This window comes from Apodemus sylvaticus, chromosome 9, assembly GCF_947179515.1.
Source record: "Apodemus sylvaticus chromosome 9, mApoSyl1.1, whole genome shotgun sequence".
In the NCBI taxonomy this organism is placed as follows: Eukaryota; Metazoa; Chordata; class Mammalia; order Rodentia; family Muridae; genus Apodemus; species Apodemus sylvaticus.
The window spans coordinates 15,984,629-16,003,176 of record NC_067480.1 but is presented as its reverse complement, the minus strand read 5'-3'; positions in this window follow the sequence as shown (position 1 = coordinate 16,003,176).

Genomic DNA, 18,548 nt, shown 5'->3' with positions numbered 1-18,548 from the left:
AAGACAACCTAGAAACTCTAGCAGTAGATTCTCCATTGTCCTTCCAATTTTATACAAAATTTCATACACTGACCTACATATAATCCTACTCTCCACACTGAACAGCAAAGGGATTCATTTTCTATGGGGAAGCAGCAGCCAGAATCCCACCTATCCATCAGACAAGATTTATCCATGAACCAGGAACCCTTGTGAAGTGGAATGAGGTTATCAAAATTGTCTTTATACTAGAGTTCTCCAGGACAGAACTAACACGCCTTATGGTGTACTTTACATGTTCATTGTAGAATAATCAAAGACTTTGAGATGTAATCTATTGCAAAGCAATTAAACTATTGAAAGCTAAATGAGTATTCCTGTTAGTAATAAGTCAAAGTTCATCAGTTATTAGTTATTATGTAACAGTTGCCTTTGATGACTATTTTACTAGTTTTTTTTAATTTTTGAGATTATAGTATTATTATAACATTTTCCCTTCTCTTTCCTCCTCCCAAAATCTACCACATACCTCTAACCCCCACTCTCCTCCAAATTCATAGATACAGGTGGTATGTGTATGTATATTTGTGTGTGTGTGGGTGTGTGTGTTACTGCATGCATATATATGCATATATATATATATGTATGTATGTATTGCTAAATATAAACTTTTAAGTCCATATAATGTTACATGTTTTCATGGCTGACCATTTTACACTGCACAACCAGCCTTTGTTACTGTTCTTCCTCTTCTACTGTACTTCCAAATATCACATGTCCTCTACGGGTCTTGCCTTAGAGAGTACATCTGTCTCTGCTGACATGACTCTACCAATCATCCCAAGTCTGAAGAACCAACAAGCAACTAGCACACACCACCAGAAGGGTTTTGTTTGTTTGTTTGCTTGTTTGTTTTTAGGTCCATTTCTTCCTTTGGAGTCCCAACAAATATAGTTCAACTATGCAATGTGATGCAGAACAGTACATGCCTGATGCTAGCAAAACATCCTTCATCATGTGTCCTTTCACAGGCTTGCTTGGGCAGCACATCCTATCTCCTGTGTGAGCTCCAGCAAAATGTTCCTTCACAAGTCTGCCTTAGCCTTTCACACCTGTGTCAACTTTAACAAAGCATTCCTTCATGCGTTTGCCCTAGCAAAACACCATCCAACACAACTGACTTTCTAATGAACCCTAAAGTTCCAATTTCAGCATGATGTCTTCATCCATCACAAAATAGGTTGACATGTTCATTGGTATCTTTGATCATCTCACCTTTGGGTGGCCATGGTGAGACTCTACAGGAGTAGTTTCGGATGTTATTAGAAGTCGTAATCTCATGTCAAACTCCCTGATTCTCTGAGTCTTACAATCTTTCTGCATCCTCTTCCAACATGTTATCCCTATTGTTGAGATAGTTTTATGTGAAAAGCCCGTGAGATATAAACCCTACAGAAAGAACTATAGGCAACAGGATAAATCTGAGAGAGAGGTAGCCTTCCCCAAGGAAGAGTACATAAATTGGTTGTTCACTACCAAATTGTCAGCCCTGAAAACATACATACAAGTAATGTTATACAGACTCAAAAGGTTATATTTGAGTACATATATAAATATATGTGTGTATATAAAAACATGTGTGTGTGTGTGTGTGTGTGTGTGTGTTTCAGCAAAATTATTTGGAAGAATATATATTATATACATGCAATAATCATAAAAAAATGACCCATGAATTTGAAGGAGAATGGGGAGGGGTATATTGGAGGGGTTTGAAAGAGGAAAGGGAAGAGAGATATGTGATTATTAAACTATAATCTCAAAAGTTTAAAAAAAAAGATAGAAAAAGAAAATAGATTAAAGTATCTGAAATAATGCTTAATGGATCAAGTGTGTGCACAAAGTCCTGAATTAGCTTCTCAGAATGGTGTAAAGTTCTGTAGTACTCCACCTATATTTAGGGTTTTATTGTCTGATCTACACTGAAAGTATTCCAGATACTTTGTGGTCTTCTGTCTCTTTAGAAAGCATCTCTACAAAATAGAGACTTTTGGTGTTTTCTTAATACATGAACATACTGTATCTCAGGAATGCAATTTTATTTTAATTAATGTGTATTTTGTGAGCAGATGTTACTAGAAAAGTACCCTCGGTAACTAAGTGACCTTTGGAAATCATGAAATTTTCAAGGTTTTGAATGAGGATGTGAGCAGTTATTTAAAATTTGAAGCTCTGAAAATCGATAAAAAGGAAGAAGCTCCCTGATTGTAGAACTGTTGTCTCTAGAGTTCTTGTAAATTCTCTCCAACCAATGGTGCAGAACAGGCTCTTAAGGTAGGAAGAGGAGCAAGAATGTTTAACGAACAAGAATTTTTAATAAATCTTGTTTGAAAACAGCTTCAGCAAAATTATTTGGAAAAAGCAGGGTGAGAAATAAAGCCAGCCAAGCTCACCGCTTGGCTTGGTTCTCTAAAGGTTGTTATGCCTGAAATAAGAAATATTCAGGTAGGGTGAAGATAGAAGAAACACTGTCACCATGTATGTACTCAATGCGCCACACACACACACACACTTTGTACAGTAACTACATGTTAAAATCATACAGCACATACATCAACCACCCAATCAACCAACCAAAACTGAAAAGCTCTCTTACATTGTGAGCTTTGCTTGATAATTCCCAACCAAATTCCAGATTCTAGCTGCATATTCCCCTCTTAATATATTAATCTTAATGTGACATGACCCCAACAGATACAGAAACAGACTCCTTAAAATTACATTTTTGTAAGATTCATCTTTAATTTTATGTAGTGTGTGTGTGTGTGTGTGTGTGTGTGTGTGTGTATGTGTGTGTGATTTTGTGCATTTGAATGGCAGGCCAGTGGAGTCCAGATAGGGTGCTGAACCCTCTGGAGTTGGATTTCCAAACCATTATCATCCTCCTATCATGGGTGTTAGGAACCAACTCTAGCCTTCTGGAAGAGCATTGTCTTAGTGTCTTCTAATGCCATAAGATACCACAACCAAGACAACATAGAAAGATTCTTTTGGGAGCATACACTTTCACAGGGTTAGAGTCCATGGCCATTATTGTGAAGGAAAGACAGACAAGTGTTGTGTCGGAACAGTTTGATCCATAAACACAAGACAGAAAGAGAGACATTGTGAAGTGTATGGATTTTTTGAAACATCAAAGCCCACCTCCAGTAACACATGTCCTTCATAAAATCCATGCCTCTTAATCCTTCCCAAACAGTTCCAAAAACCAAGTGTTCAAATATATGGGTCTGCAGAGCCCATTCTCATTGAAACCCCTGAAGCCATCTGGTTAGCCCCGCACAGTTTGATTCTTGACATAGAGTAGGTTTGTGTAATAAGAAAGCACTAAAAAAAAAAAAAGAAAGAAAAAAAAAGAAAAGAAAAGAAAGCACTAAGAGTTTCTATTTTATGAAAATGTTTTCATATGGAAATGTAGATATTTTGATAGTAGTTTCACATTGTTAGTGGAATACTATTGGCTTCCTCTGTTTTGCATTTGCTTTTGGGGGCTCTGTATTATTATCACCCCTCCAGTGTTTATCTAAACAGCGTCTAAGCAGGGGAGCCACAGGCCTTGGAGTGGGGTTTTCTCCATAGAGACAAGCTAGTGTTAAAAGAAAGTAGGGCTCCAAGACACAGCTGATCAGGATATCTGTTGGCAATTCAAACTTTATCAAAACTGAAGGCAAGAAAATTATTCTAATCTTGTCCAGAGCAGCAGATGATATCCTATCATTGCAGGGGTATCAGAATTGAAAGCTTCTGACAGCAACGCAGAGATTATATGTGTGCAAAGTTTGCATGATAAGGTATTACTGAGCACAGCACACAACATTGTAACCCATAACTACACTCTCATTTAAGGATACTTTCATGGAGTCCTAGGGAGTTAAATACATCAGTTGATAAAAATTAAAACAAGGGACTGTGAAAAGGCCTTTGAACTGAACACCTTCCTTCCATTTATGTGCAGCAATTATTGACATGGTGTTTCCTATGCAATCCAAATAAACAGAAGAAAAAAGAGCCAAAGAGAAAGCACAAGAAACACATATAGATGTGGAAACACTCACAACACAATCATATACTTAGAGAAACCCCATAGAAACAACAACAACAACAAAAAAAAAAAACAAGCAAAAACTTGGAAATCATGATATATCCAAAAGACCTGTGAAATTAAAAACAAACAAACAAACAAACAAAAACATTAAAAATCCCATTGACTTCATTTTAGGTTGGCCATCTAATACTAAGCATGGGCTCTGCCCATGCTTAGTATTAACATGGTCTATTACCCCAATGAGCCTCCACTGGAGAAAACTAAGTTTTACTTTGTGAGTGGTTATCTTTTAGAGATAGCTTCTGAGTTAGGCACAGGACTTGTTTTCACTTTCCCTCTCAGCACTGGAACCTCATCTGGACCACCTCTGTCAGGCCCTGTGGGAGCTGCCATTGTCTGTATATGTGCGTCAGTCCTGCTGTGTTTAGAAGGTCTTGTTTCCTTTGTATCCAAATCTCCTCTGGCTCTTAAAAAAATCTTTCTGCTTTCTTTTCCACAGGGCTTTCTCGGTCCTGAAGGAGAGTAGGTGTTTGATGGAGACAGCACATTAAGAACTGAATGTTCCAAGGTCTCCCATTGTCTGCATATTGTCCAATTGTGGTTCTCTGTATTTGTTTCCATCTACTGCAGGTGGAAGCTTCTCTGATGATACATGATCTATGATCATAGAAGAATGCCATTAGGAATCATTTCATTGATATGTTCCTCTAGCAAGACTGAGTTTTCTCCTAGGTCCCTGGCTCATTCAGGTCTCAAGTTCGTGGGCACCTGAGCAGTGTTGGAAATGGGTTATGTCTCATGGCATGAGCCTTAATTCCAGTCAGATATGGTTTGGTTACTCTATAAGCTTGTCCAATTACTGCACTTGTGCGTGTTGCAGAAAGGACAGCATTGTAGTTTGAAGGGTTTCTAGCTAGGTTGGTGTTTACCTTTCTCATTTGGAAGCAGGGGGAGTATCTTCTAGTACTATGAATATTATTCAGTAGGAGTGGATGCTCTAGGTAGAAATCACCTCAACTTCTCTATGTTCAATGAGTTGTATAGATACTGCCTTTGGCAGTGATACCTTGACATCGGTTTGTCAAGAGCAAACTGTAGCCTTGGAAATAGCCTGAATTGTTTGTGGGTTCCCACAGCTCTCCTTTGGCCAACTACTAGCTTTACTGTAGCCTATTCCCAGAGCTGGGCACTTCATTTGATGAAGAGAGATGCATGGATAAGATTTCATCTTCCCCATTATTTGGTTATTCAATAAAGATCTCCTTCAATATATATGGAATATACATATTCGTATGTGCTGATTTTCATAGGGGTTATACAAGTTTACACTCCTGCCAGCAATGGTAGGATATTCCCCTCATACCACATCCTCTCCAGGATGAGTTATCATTTGTTGAGTCGATCTTAGCAATTCTGACTGGAATAAGATAGAATCTCAAAATAGTTTTGATGTACATTTGCATGATGACTAAGGATGTTGAACATTTTTTATGTGTTTCCTGGCCATTTGTGTTACATCTTTTGAGAACTCTCGGGTTAGATTTGTACACCATTTTTAATTATTCAGTTTTTCTTGATCTCCAGGTTTGGTAGAAGGGGGAAAAGGAGAAGAGGGAGGAAGAAGAAGAGGAAGAGGAGGAGGAGGAGGAGGCAGAAGAGAGGAGGAGGAGAACAAGAAGAAGAAGAAGAAGAAGAAGAAGAAGAAGAAGAAGAAGAAGAAGAAGAAGAAGAAGAAGAAGAAGAAGAAGAAGAAGAAGAACAAGAACAAGAAGAACAAGAAGAACAAGAAGAACAAGAAGAACAAGAAGAACAAGAACAAGAACAAGAAGAACAAAAACAAGAAGAACAAGGAGAACAAGAACAAAAACAAGAACAAGAAGAACAAAAACAAGAAGAACAAGGAGAACAAGAACAAGAACAAGAACAAGAAGAAACCTCCAATTCTTACAAAAACTCTTCAGTTTTATGAGGTCCCATTTACAAATGGTTGTTTTAGTGTCTGCACTATAAGTACTCTGTTCAGAAAGTCTTTTCTGAGACAGTGAAATCAAAACCATTCTTCACATTTGCTTCTATCAGATTCACTATACCTGGCCTATGTTAAGGTCTTTGATGCACTTAGAGTTGAATTTTGTGCTGTGTGATAAGTACAGATCTATTTGAGTTTTTCTACTCACAGCCATCAGTTGAACCTGAAGATACTACATTTTTTCCAGTGTTTATTTCCAGCTTGATTATTTAAAAAATCAGGCACCTAAAGGAGTGTATAATTATGACTAAGTCTTTTGATCCAGTTCTGTTGATTAATACTTCTATTTTATGACGATACCATGTTGCTATTATTGTTATTGTTGTTGTTGCTATTATATCTCTGTCACACAATTTGAGATCAGGGATGGTGATACCTCCAGTGGTTCTTTTATTATTCAGCAGTGTTTTAGATATCCTGGGCCATTTGTGTTTTCATATGATTCTTAGAATTGTCCTTTCAAGTTCTGTGAAGAACTGTGCTGGAGCTCTGAAACATCTATAGACTGCCTTTTGGTAGTAGCATGATTAGTTTGACTGCATTAATCCTATCAATCCATGAGAATGGGAGATCTTTAGGTATTTTGACATTATCTTCAATTTTTTCTTACCTGATCTTGATTTAACTTAAGTAGGTAGTATATATCAATAAAACTTGCATTTCTTTTAGTTTTTCCAGTTTGGTAGAATATAAGATTTTTGAAGTATGTCCTTATGGGTCTCTGAAATGCTATATTTTTTGTTCTAATTTTTTTGTCTTTAATTTTGTTTATTTGGAACTTTTCTTTCTGAATTTTTAGGTAATTTGGCTAAGTATTTGTCAATCTTACTGACTTTTCTCAATAGAACAACACATTATTTAATCGAGTCTTTACATTTTTTTTGTTTATTGCTTCTGTTTTGATCTAGGCCTCGGCTTGATTATCTCTTGCTATCTATTCCTTTTGGGTATGACTTCTTTTTGTTCTAGAGCTTTTGGGTATGGCATTAAGATACTAATATTAGATATCTCTGTCTCTCTGTCTCTCTATCTCTGTGTCTCTGTGTCTCTGTCTCTCTCTCTCTCTCTCTCTCTCTCTCTCTCTCTCTCTCTCTCTCTCTCTCTCCTCTGTAGGCACTAAGATCTATGGACTTGCCTCTTTAACTGCCTTCATTTTGTGCTATCAGTTTGGATATGATGTGTTTTTATTTTCATTCAGTTATAAAAAGTGTTTAGTTTCTTTCTTATTTTCTGTCTTGAACTATTTTTCATTCAATAGAAAGCTCTTCAGTTTCTATGAGTTTGTAACCTTTCTGATGTCTGTTGTTGATATCTTACTTGAACCTGTGGTGGTCAGATAGGATGCAGGGTATTCCTTCTATTCTCTTCTATTTATTGACATTTGTGTCATATCCAAATATGTAACCAACTTGGGAGAAAATTCCATGAAGTACTGAGAAGAAGATATATTCATTTGTATTTTGGTGAAATGTTCTGTAACTATGTTAGGTTTATAACGTAGTTCAAGCATCTTGCTGTTTTATTTGTGTCTTATACACTGTCTATTGGTGAAAGTGGGGTGTTAAAGTTGGCCCCTATCACTGTGTGAGGGTTAATATATAATTTTAGTTTTAGTAGTGTTTCTTTTATGAACTTCAGTATCCTTGTGTTGGTGTATAGGTGTTTAGAGTTGTAATAGTCTCTAGGTCAGAGGTTCCCATCTGTGGGTCTGGATCCCCTTGTTGGTCAAACAATGCCTTCACAGAAGTCACCTATGACCAGTGGAAAACACAGATATTTACATAAGAGTAGTGAAATTGTAGTTATAAAGTAGCAATAAAATAATGCTATGGTTGGGGTTCACCACAACATGAAGATATTAAAGGCTCTCTGCATTAGAAAGATTGAGAACCACTACTCTATGTAGATTTTTTTCCTTTAAAAAAATATATAATGCCCTATATCTCTTCTATTTTGGTTTGAGGACTATTTTGTCAGGTAATAAAATGCTACATAACATTCCTGAAATCCTAGCTTTAATCCCTAAAACAATCTCATAAGATCTGATTTTTGGATGAGGAAACAGACCCATATTTCCAAAAGCACAGCATATAAGTGCTGGGTTGTATCTGTGCCACCTATATCCTGCTGCTCTGACCTCTTCCAACATCATCGATGGTGCCTCCTCTTCCTGGATTGGGAGTTTTTGCAATGTCATGTGTTACACTTTGAAAGGACCCTTTTAACTCATTTTACCTTTGAAGAACTATGAAAGGTTTTTCTCACCTCCAGCTATTTGGTTTTTGAGGCCTTGGTAAAATAGAGATCTCCGGATAGAGCTGTCAAAGCAAGCTGCTCTGCAGAGGACCTCAAAGGCCAAGCTTTTCCTCCAGGGGAAAACATGGAAGGTTTCTGTAAAGTCAATTATCAGGCTCTTCAATTTCTTTCTTAGATACTTTTGTGACTGAGAGATTTCTTTATTTAACTTTGTATTGATTGTTGTGAATTTCACATCATGCACCCCAATCCCCTTGTACACAACCTCCCATCATTGCAAAAAGAAGGGAAGGAAGGTGGAGGAAGAGGAAGAGGAAGAGGAAGAAAACCATCTTATTGTGGAAGCTGTAGTGTGTCACAGTGTGTCTCACAATATAACTATTTGTCTATATTTCTTTGCTTAGAAATATTCATTGCAATAACTCATTGGTTGGGTTCCAAGTTTCTGGCTTCTGTTACACTATCAATACTGGATCCTCACTGGGACTCCTCTCAGATATCCTATTTTTGCCCTGTGTCATGGAGATCCTGTAGCTTTGGAATTGTAGGACTTGTCCCTTTACATGTTCTAGCAGTTCATTGATAGGAGAGATGTTGGAATGGGACAACTCATAGCCCTGGATCTGAGCCTGAGTGGTATCTCAGCTGGTCAGCCCATTTACTCTCCCTCACCCACACCACTAGAGTGTGCTAGCTCATCCAATGCTGTAGCTGGCAAAGGTCACGGTCAGGGTCAGGGTCAGGGTCAGTTCGTCTGCTCTTACACTCTCAGGCCAGCTTATCAACACCCACATCAGCAGGGCCAGCTATACTGTGCTGCCCAGGTGAGGTGCAGGATCCATTCTTCCAAGTGTTACAGCCAGTGAGAGGCAGAGTCAGCTCTCCCACTCTCATTACCCTGAGACCAGCTGTCCTTAAATTTAATCAATTTTCTAATTTTCCTACCCCTCCCTATCCCTTTAGAGAATTTCTCATCACCCCTAGTCAGCAGGAAGAAGCCATGGAAAGATATTAGCCCAATTTCTTGTGTTTGGGTATCTGGTTATGGTTATTTTACAAATTATAGATAGGTTGTCATTTTAAGGGATCATTTGGGAATGGTTATAATTTTGAACACAGAGGAAATAAATAATATAGATTATTAAATTTATTCTTGAGCAAAGTATGGTGTTGCCATAATCTTACATTGGTAGAAATCTTTGTAATTGATGTAAAATTGAAGTTATAATTTCTTACATTGCATACAGAATTTATATATTGATACAGAATTAAGCTTTTCATTTGGTATAAATCTATATATTGAAACAAAATTTGAAATTAATATTGTTACTCTTTGTAGAGGGAGGTGTTGGTTTCCTATTGGTTCTTGATTGTGTCAATAAAGAAAGAGAGAGCCAACTTCTGGGTGAAGGGAAAAAGGTGGGATTTCAGAGTCCCAGGAGGAAAAAGGGGGATACAAAGGAGAAGGAGGGGTCTTTGGGCCAAGTTTTGGGATGAGAGAATGAAACAACCAAATAAGGCCTTAGGGCAACCGGAACCTGTGCTGGAGCAGATTGCTGATATAGGATAGCTGGTAAGCTTAGGGCAATAGATTCCGGACCAAGCAATTGCGTTATCTGGCAAGTTTTAAAATATTAAAGCTGTCTGAAATGTTTTCCATCCAAGGAGCAAAGGTGGGCAGGAGGAGAAAGAGAGCAGCCTAGGAGGCTGTTGGTGGCTTGACAAACAAGGTGGGGGGCTAACAGCAGCTCTGAATTCCCCACGTTGGGAGATGGTCACAATCGAGTTGAAGCCATGGCAACCAGGAGAGGTCAGAGCATGGGGCAGAGGCACCAAGCAAGGAGATAGCATGCTTTTAAAATTACACACAACAACCCTTAGATAGGCATTGTGCCTATGCAACTCATTTAAGAACAAGATGATTAAGTAATGCAAGTTAAGGGCCAGATAGTAAACTCATGGTTCAGTTAGATCCTAATTTTATTATAATAAAGTGCTATCAATTTATTCAAATAGAAATAGCTAAGCATAGCTAAGGTTTAACAGTTAAAATATACTTTAATTGATAGATAGTCTTCAAAAACATCAGAAATCCACAGAATGCACAATTAATATCATCTCATTATTAAGGCCCATTTGACAATAAGACATGTCTGCTCCGGAGTTGTGAGCTCGTGGGTGGCTACACAAGCACAATCCACTGGCAGCACAAAGTGCTGGAGTGAAAAGTCAAGGATGTGGATGTGTATGTGTGTGCAAAGAATCCTTTATCACGTGTCCTTTCACATGTTTGCTTTAACAGAACATCCTCTCTCCTGTGTCTGCTTCAGTGAAATGTTCCTTCATGAGTTTGCCTTGGTCTTTCACCTGTGTCCACTTAAGGAAAACACTCCTTCATATGTTTGTCCCAGCAAAACACCATCCAACACAACTAACTGACTTTCCAAAAAAAACATAAGTTTCTACTTCGTGCATGCATCTGTTGGTGGAAGTCTGGCTCTGTGATTTGACTGTAAGAAAACACAGGACTGAAGTCTATTTGCTGTGTCTTAAATACACGAGTGACACTTTAAGCTCCAGAATCACTAACTAGCATATGGTTAAATATTAAAATAAGAATTAAAATAAAAACCATTGGAAGGCTTTGAAAGGAGGAAAGAATGGAGAAATAGTGTCTTAGTTGAGATTTTACTATTGTGAACAGACACCATGACAAGGCAAATCAAACAACAGCATTTAATTGGAGCTGACTTATAGATTCAGAGGTTCAATACATTATCCTCAAGACAGGAACATAGCAGTATCCAGGCACAAATAATGTCAGAGATGAGAGTTCTACATCTTCATCTGAAGGTTGCTAAGAGATTACTGGCTTCCAGGCAGCTAGGATGAGGGTCTTAAAGTCCACACCAAGAGGACCACCCCTACTCCTAAAGGATCACACCTATTCCAACAGGTGTGATCACACCGACTCCTACTAATAGTGTTACTCCCTTGGCCAAGTATATACAAATGATCACGTTCCACTCTCTTGACCTATAGGCTTGTTCAAACATATGAGTCTATGGGGTCCATACCTAAGTTCAAGTTTCGACTCCCTGTTAGCAGATTTCCTCAGCAGTTAGCCTATGGCTCTGGCATCTTGAACATCACGGGGTCTCCAAGACAACCTGAGTGTTATAGCTTCTTGTTGTTTCATTGTCTAGGATCCACATATGATATTCTAGGCTACTCCGAAGGGTTGGCATCACTTCTACAGCTCTGCCCTCTGTAGCACTCTAAGCTCAGATTGATCCACTCCACTACCACTTCTGTTCTTTGTAATCATCCCATAGAACTGGCATCTCCAATAACCTGGGGTCTTCCATTGCAACTAGGCTTCACCAAAAGCCTCTCATAGGCTCTCTTTGTGGTGCCAAGCCTCAACTCCCTTTCATGACCCCTTCAGTCCTGGGCCATCAACTGCAACTGCGGCTGCGCCTTCACCAATGACCTTCCATGGCCTCTTACAGTGCCAAGCCTCACCTTCTCTTCATGACCCCTTCATGACTTCAAAACCAGTACCACCTGGAGTGACTCTTACACAGTACCAAGTACAGCTGCAGCATGAGATACAATCTTGGCTATCTTTGCAACATAGTTTGTGTATGTGTGTGTTCTCAGAAAACTCTTCCCAGAATATTTCACTTCTGTGATGCTGTTCTCTTCTTCATCACTACTAATTTCTTAGCTCCAGCTAACCAGCATCTATTGTTTCAGTAGTCTCCTTCTCCTCTTGACTATAAAACCAGAGGCACATGGCTAAAGGGGCCAAGTTCTGCTGCTTGTAGTAGCTGGAACATGGTCCCTTGTTCTATTACATTATCACCAGCTTCCTCTTTTCCAATTTCTTCACTGCCTAAGCTTGGCTGTCCTGGACCTTGCCCTGTAGATTGAGCTTGAACTCAGAGATCTGGTGGTCCCCGGGATTAAAGGTGTGTACTACCATGCCTGAATTTAAGCTTTACCTAAAATATGCTCTGTCTCAGGCTGGCCTTGAACTCAGAGATCTGCTTGGCTTTATCTTCTAGAATTAAAGGTGTATACCACCGTGTCAAGAACTAAATTTAGCTGGGTAGAGATCTTGCCCCGAAATCCAATTTCCTTAATTTGTTATCTCCTTGAACAGAGGATTCAAACATTGGATTCAGCTCCATTTCACTTCTTACCCTTTAATATTTGAACCATATATTTTATATGTTTCCTTTCTCCGTTTGCTACACTTGTTTAAAATGCTCTTCATGAGACTTAACCAGAGAACAAAGTCTATGATGGGCATTTCTGAGACTTCCTTTGTCAATGCAATTAATCTGAGTCTCTTCACCTTAGCCTCTGGCACACTCTTCAGACAAGGGCAAAAAGCAGTCACATTCTTCACCAAAATATCACCAAAAAAAAAAAAAAAAAGTCTCTAGGCCACATATTGAAATTCTCCACTGAAACCTTTTGGACCAGGCCTGAACAATTTCAATCACTCTCAGTAACAAAGTCTTCCAAATTCCTACTGGGATAACCCATTAAGCCCCATTTAAAGCATTCCACTGCTTTCCAAATCCAAAGTCCCCAAATCCACATTCTACCAAATAAATGCATGGTCAGGTCCATCATAGCAATACCCCAATCCCTGGCACCAACTTCACTTTTTGGTTTTTACTGCTGTGAAGAGACACCATGACCAAGGCAAGTCTTAAAAATGATAATATTCATAAGCTCAATGGTCAGGCTCTTCTAAGCCCTCCTGAGCTATCTCACACCCTTCTTTTCACTCCCAGCTCAGCACCGTAAATCTGCCCTCAACATTATTTGCTCAGATACCTTCTTGTTCACCCCCCTAAACCTGCCCTTAGCTTAATTATGTTTCTAATACCCTGCCTGCTACCCCAGGCCCAGCTGGGGAAGTGGCTGATGGCCACTGTGCTGGAGATCTCAGATCTCACATAGCTGGAGGTTCCTTCTCCCGCACCATGCCCAAGCATGGCGAATCTCTTCTCCTCCCCTGTGTCTGTTAGCCTGCCTGCAGAAAACATGGAAGTCCCCCCTATTTTTCAGAGCTTATTGGCCACTAGTATCTTTATTGATCAATCAAGAATCAATTTGGGAACACCTTCAGTGTTCACAGGCAGATTCCTGATTAAATCATCAGCACCATCCCCTACAGTTGATATCATATTTTCTGACAGTCTTGCCTTTATGTAGAATGTTTCACTTTCTTCTTGGTCTCTCATATCCTTTTACAGAATACAAGGAAAACTTCCTCTAGCCCTCCCTTTCAAACATCACAAGAAACCCAAAATCACTTTCCTCAACACACAGATTAACACAAATACCTAGTGCATATTTTTTTAAGCACCAGACTTCCAAACAAATGTCTCTGGCAATTTTTCTGTCAGCTTTGTCTCTGCAGATGTTTGTACTGACACTGCTGTAAACTTATATAAAATTTTTCCAGATGTTTTCAGACTCTGACCCATTTTATTTTCTTCTAGGATAATTTAAAAATTATGTGCCATACCTGTTATGTGTTTTATACACCTTTGATAGAATATTTAGCCAAGACATATGCTATATGAAAATATTCTAATCTTTTAAAAAATAACATATTTACTTTTGTGATTATAATATAAATATATCACCACCCCTTTCCCTTTCCTGTATACTTCTTTCTCCTTTAAGTTCATGGCCTCTCTCTCTTTAATTTTATTAATAAAATATATATTCCCCTAAATACAAAAACCTAAGTACAACCTGATCAGTCTGTATAATATTACTTGTATAAGTGTCTTTAGAGCTGACTATTTGGGTTAGATAACCAGTTGATATGTTATTCCCCAAAGAAGAGTTTTTTCTGCTCTCAGCATTTTCTGGATTTCTTTGTCTAGGACTGAATCCTTGTGCGCTTTCTCTCATCCATGTTAGCTAGTCTGTTGGTCACCCTCACTCCAGTTATCTTGGAAAGCCTACATGGGAGAAGCCTTTGACATTTCTATGAGACACTATCTTACAGCAAGCTTCCTGATCCTCTGCCTTTTATAATCCTTCTTCCCCCTCTTCCCAAACACTCCCTAATCCTTATGTATGGAAGAATGCTGCAAGTGTATCAGTTCGGACTGTGATTCACAACTCTGCATTTCAATTGCTTGTGGTTTTCTGTAAAGGGTGTCTGTTGCAAAGAGAAGGTTCTTGATAAGAAGTGAAGATGACATTGATCCATGGGTTTATGAACCATAATGGTTCATAAATGTTCATAAATGGTTTGGAATGTAGTTAGGAATTATTCTGGTTTAGTAAGATCCACAAATTGGTGGAAGCCATGCAGGGAAGGTTGTGGCGAGCAAGTAAACTTCCTGAAGACGGCTTACCATTTCACATGAGCTCTGGAAAGGCACAGTCCCAGGTGCTGTGTCCCAGGATTGCTTCCTGCTGCTGGTGTTCCTTCTCATGTTTGTCATTCCTCACTTGTGTATTCCTCATTGCTGTATTCCTCATTTTTCTGATGTGGTGTGATTGGCAAAGCAAGACCCTTTCTGCCTATAGTCTATCATGATTGGTTCCTGGAAATTATTAGCCCATCCTATTGGGCAGATATCCTGCAGAATCAACATGAAGATGAACTTTCATGAAACAATGATGTTTCAATGTATTGATGATTATATAGAATTCCTGATTTGATTCAAGTAATTTTAGGAAGTTAGAATAACTGATAGAAAGTTTAAGAAGATAGTTTTAATTATTTTGCCAGAAAGATATAATAAACTTAGAGTGAAGAATAGAATGTGCCCCTACCTCATACAATAGTAAGTAAAGGCTTCAGGAAAAGGAGGACAAGGAGCTTTAATGTGCTACAACCATGTAAATTGCACCAGGAAACAGAATAGATTTAGAACAAATGAATGATTGCAGAAAAAAATCATTCTAGTTCAGGTCCAAGGATGAGGTTACAGTTGTACTTTACGATAAAGCGAGATCATGTAAAACCATTGCTTTGAACTTATGAGCTTATAGGATGAAACACTGCTTTGACATTATTATCAACATCCTGCTATAACTCCCTCCTGTGAAACATTTTATCTATGAGGTAATTTTTCTTACACAGAGTACTTTTGTCTAAAAGTCTATAAAGAGCAGAAAGCAAAATAAAAGCTCAGTGTACCTCCTTTCTGCTTCATCGCGCGCGCACGTGCGCGTGTGTGTGCGTGTGTGTGTGTGTGTGTGTGTGTGTGTGTGTGTGTGTGTGTGTCTGACTTTCTGTCTTTTCCTTTCTCTCTGGCTAAAGAAGAGTTAATAGCTCTGGGGGTGGGGAGTCTGAGTTAAAGAGTAAAGATCCCTAAGTAGTTATGTTTCTTTTTCTAATGTCCTAATGTTATCAGAAGGAGTCAATTACCAGAAACCACTACCTCTGGCCCCGGAATAGCAAGAGAAAGTTAACTGCCAGAAACCATCAGCTTTTGCCCCCCTCCCTGCCCTCACTGACTCTCCATCCCATCTCAATTTGCCTGGATGTCAAAGCTGGTCTTTGATAGTAAATTAACTATTTGGCTAAGTTTCCAATACCAGGCATGCCTTTTCTCTTGTTAAGTGGGTCTTACATCCAATTCCAAAGCAATTGGTTATCACCAAGGTACGTGTGCCACTATTGAACTCCTAAGGTTATCTTGCCATGCTGGTCACTTATGTGATTCATGGGGACCATAGCTGAAGAGGAGTGTTAGTTGTGTCTCCATTTTGAAAGCTTGCATGACATCTTCTGGTTCCATGAAGTCCTCAGCAAGAAGGATTTTAAACCACATCCAGCTCAGGGGCCTCTGGGCACTGGGTCGGAGATATATTTTCCAGAAACAGGGATTTACCATCTACCTGTAAGATCAGCTAAAGGTAATAACAATACCCTGCATTTTTATGGGGTTCTCTAGATCAACCCTGACCAAAAACTCAAAACACAACTTCTCATGCTTGGTGTTGGAGGTTTTGTTAGACAGTCTATGGCTCCTGGGGGAGCATTGTTAGTACAGATAATGAAGTTTTCATTTATACTATATATGTATATTTATACAGAGTTTCAGGTATTGTAGGTATTTTTAGATAATTAGTAGTATGAGTTCTTATGTCTTTTTTACATAACCCCACTGTTATCTTACCGTCCTCCTTCTTTGTTTATTTCCATCCCCATTTCCAAATTAGACCCACCCAATTTTCCATTTCAGATCATTTGAACCCTACTATTCCCCTATCTATTCAACCTCTCCATCCCCTGCTCCCATATCTTCAAGTGTTCCTTCTTACTTCCGTGGTTTCTTCAGTTACTTCAGGCATATACTCATATCTAAAGACTCAGAGCTAGAAGCCCGGATGAGAGACAAGATGTGATGTTTATCTTTACAAGTCTGGGTTTCCTCATTCAGTAAATCATTTCCAGTTCTCTCCATTTACCTTCCTATTTTGTAATTTCATTTTTTACAGCTAAATAGTAAATACATGCCACACTTTTGGTAACCATTCATCAGTTCGAGGACATTTAGGTTGCTTCCATTTCCTACCTATTATCAAAAAAAAAAAAAAAATGAATCTTACAGTCCTGTCCCTTGGACTTAGAAAGACTAGAGTTCTAATTTCTATAATGGACTAATTCATATTTTGCCCTATGCAAATATTCAAAAATATATTCTCTAGATGGCTAGCTGCATGTCTTACTTTGCATAGTATTAAGTTATTGCAGGGCTACCTACACTAAGAAGTATTTGTCTATTCTTCATTACCTCTATAACCAACATATAATAATAATAATAAATAATAATAATAATAATAAAGCTTTGATGTCCTTTCTGATGATGGAGTAACAAGAAAGAATGTCCCAGTGCCTGCTTGAAACCTCTACTTCAGACAATAATATGGAAGAGAAACAAATTAATGATGTATTAAACAAAGAAAAGTGGGAGTTCCCATACTATATTTATTAAAGATACATGTTAGGTGTTGGGACACATTCTGTCCTTCACCTACTACATCCAAAGCTGAATAGGATCACATTATGGAAATCACCACCCATGTTTTAGAGATGCCAGATATGGTTTTCTCACCAGCCCTCTATATCCAACCCTAAAAGTATCTGGCTCTGTTCTTATTTTGAAACTGTTTTACTCTATTTGACCTTTTTCAAGTTCTCTTTTCAATGCCAGGTGATCTTGGGAGCAGCCAGATCTGACACTGCAAAGACTAATGTCCTGTCATGTTCACTCTGTCTCGGGGATCTTATGTCACCATCATCTCATCCCGTAAAGGATGCCTCTGATCTTTTTCCATTATTAAGACATCTTCAAAACATGCTAGCTGTACAAATTCAATTTCCATTAAAAGCCAAAGGCTTCTCTCCATTGCCTTCAGTAATTTGCATATTGGGCACTAATTCAGCTTGTTCGAGATTCAGCAGAGTCCTTTTGTCTTCGGATGGTAACAAGAACAGGTGATTAAAGCTTGAAAGATGCCTCACAGTCTCCCCTTTCTTCAAGATCCTTAATGCAGATAGACTTTGCAGAGGGAGACTGGTAGGATGTGCTAATCTGCTAATCGGCTCAAAGACTAATTTCACACATCTCTTCTAGAGTATAGGGTACTACTGACTCCAGCACTCGACTGTGGCAATGTTCTAACACCTCACACTTGGAGGACTGGACTCATCATTTGCTACCAAAGTTAAGATACAGGTGCCAATCCGACTTTCCCACCTGCCAACGGACTCGTGGGAGAGAAGCTTTTATGTCCAGTGCTCACACCCACGTTGGTTGTTACACTCACTTCTCTGCTTGTCAGCCTTCCAAAGGACACAATAGCTTCCTCTGGGCAAAAGTGATGCTACAGTGATTATTATAGAAAGGACAAACTATTCAGCCCTAAAATAACGTAGTGAATGAATCACAACAGATTGATGGCATAACTCACATTCAAAAGCCAAGAGCCAGAATCACATGGTTTATTTTAAGACAGCGGAAGGGTAGAAAAGCAGATTGAAAAACATACGACATCTCTGCAGCTTGAGCTCTGCAAACAGCGATGGCATTTGCCGAGTTCTGCGTGCCTTCTCAAACGTGCTTGCAGTTTTAATGTGTGTTGACATCTTTCTCTGTGCGCAGAATTAGCTGGGAGAACAAC